This window comes from Equus asinus, chromosome 25, assembly GCF_041296235.1.
Source record: "Equus asinus isolate D_3611 breed Donkey chromosome 25, EquAss-T2T_v2, whole genome shotgun sequence".
Lineage (NCBI taxonomy): Eukaryota > Metazoa > Chordata > Mammalia > Perissodactyla > Equidae > Equus > Equus asinus.
Window position 1 is genome coordinate 15,394,054 of NC_091814.1, and position 2,428 is coordinate 15,396,481.

Sequence of the window (2,428 nt, forward strand, 5' to 3'; positions counted from 1 at the left end):
ATTGCATTTAAACAACGTTTTGTTCAGACACATACACAAACATATTCATGAATATTTAACAAACCATTAGAAAGGCAATTTCAGTGGTGATTACACTGATTGGTATTGCACTAAATAAGAGAATTGGACAGACAAGGGTAACGTGAGTAAATGCAAGTTATTGCCAGTGAACTAGATTGTTTAAGTGATATGTTCAAGGATTTCACCATATTATTTTTAAAATAAATACAAACATACTTATCATGCTTAGATAAAAAGATACTCATCAGAAATCAACAGTGTTATCAACTAAGGATTATGATTAACCTAGTTCTGTATGCCGAATGTCCAATTATGGAGAAATTTGGATAATGTAGTTTATTCTGCATCTGGGAATCATTGTTCCTCTTTCTCTCCTACCCACATTTCAAAATCTAGTATGTGTCTAAATGAGATAAACTTCTAATCACGAACAGCTATTTCTTTGTAGTAGATAAAGGAATATATATTGGATTTCAAAGAGAAGAGAAAAGGTATGCTGTGAAAGACCCACTAAGATTGAGAAACTTTGATTATTATCAGTTTTATTTCATACATTAACTTTTCTTATGTAGCCTTGTTTGGACAAATTCAATAATAATAATGATTTCAACTATCATTTACTGCATGTTAATTATATATCAGGCACTGTACTAAACACATCACATACATTTCCTTATTAAATATTCAAGGTAAATATTTCAATAATACCTTTAATGGGTATTCTGACTCCAATTTTGAAGTAGCAGAAATTGAAGATCAGAGGGTTTGAGAAACTTGCCTAAGTTTACAAAGCAATTATGTAGTAAGTAGAGTGTGGGTATGAGGCAAGGCAGAAGCATTCTCTGGTGTAGGCCACACATCTGTCCCAGGTCAGAGATCCCTGCTGTACTATTTGTGAATCAAGAAAAAAACAATAAAAAAGGAGGAAGTGGATAAAGATGAAGAAAGAAAGGAAAAGAGAAGGGGGGGGCAGAGGAATTTGGAACTACAAAAGCTGAAAAAAGCAGGTTAAAAAATAAAATAATGTCTATCCATCATGAAACGTGTACTTTACTCAGGCAGCTGAAGGGAATCCCCAAGAGCTCAGATAATGGGATTTCTGCCCAGGTCAGAGACACACGGAAACACCACCGGCTAACACAGCGGGAGCAAGTTGCGCCTGATCCTGCTGCTCTCTCTCTCTGGAGATTCTGAGAAGCTGTAATCATCAAAGCTGGTCCTTGCCAGCTGTTCCCTGGAGAGTAGCAATATGCTGACTGCAAAAGGAAGACTTCTGTCTCCAGTAACATTCCAAGCAGATAAGGGCCCTTAAGTCAGTGAAGATGTCACCATGAAAGGATTCAGGGAGAAGGTGATGAGAACTCGGACAGGGAAGAATCATTTTTCATGACATTTCATGATCCTGAAGACTTCTGAGGCTGCTGCTTATTTTTGGGTCGTCACTTCTGCTTGCAGGGTTGGGATGGCTGTACAGGCAGGTATTTCTGCTGGAACAGCTTTGGTGGCCACTGGGGAGGTGGGCAAGGCTCAGGGCACTTTGGAGATGGACATGGCTCATGGCATCTTAGAGGTGGACATGGCTCTTGGCACTTTGGAAGTGAGCATGGCTCAGGACATTTTGGTGGTGGGCAAGGCTCCAGACATATTGGTGGGCACACGGGAGGTGGGAGGCAGGGCTGCTGGCACTGCTCCTGCTGCTAGCAGGACATCCTTCCTGTGTCTTGGGGAATCTGAAAGAAACATATTAGAGTGTTGAAAAAGGAGACATTCCTGGAGGTAGAGCAAGGAAGAGCCTATCTACTGAATTCAACCCTTACATATCCAATCACCTACTTTGATTTTTTTTTTAAAGATTGGCACCTGAGCTAAGATCTGTTGCCAATCTTTTTTTTCCTTCTTCTCCCCAAAGCTCCCCAGTACATAGTTGTATGTTCTAGTTGCGAGTGCCTCTGGTTGTGCCATGTGGGACACCACCTCAGCATGGCCTGATGAGCGGTACCATGTCCGCACCTGGGATCCGAACGGGCAAAACGCCAGCCCGCCAAAGTGGAGTGCACGAACTTAACCACTAAGCCATGGGGCTAGCCCTTACTTTGATTTGTTAATACCCTACTCTTGTATCTATATGTACGTTTTCTTTTCTTCCTGTTTAGAGTATAAATTCTCACCCACAAAATGGAAAACTATGGCAAAACTGTGTTTTTATTTTGCCTACATATTAAGAAATTTTCCTGATCTAAATAAACAAAGAAATATTTTGAGCACATTTTAAAAAATGCGGTAAAATTTTCTGGAGTTCTGTCCAATCCTACAGAAAATTTCTATTATAATTATATTTCATGATGTCAATGATGAAGTTTCCATTAGGCTGATTTACGCATAGAGAAAAGTACTCTTCAGGGTCAAT

The 2,428-nt window shown here is 39.7% G+C and overlaps 1 pseudogene; it reads right to left on the bottom strand.

Annotated features, from left to right (window-relative positions):
- Positions 1-1,415: 1,415 nt before the first annotated feature.
- On the bottom strand, positions 1,416-1,730 carry LOC123280836 (small proline-rich protein 2H-like; annotated as a pseudogene).
- Between the last annotated feature and the right edge of the window lie 698 nt (positions 1,731-2,428).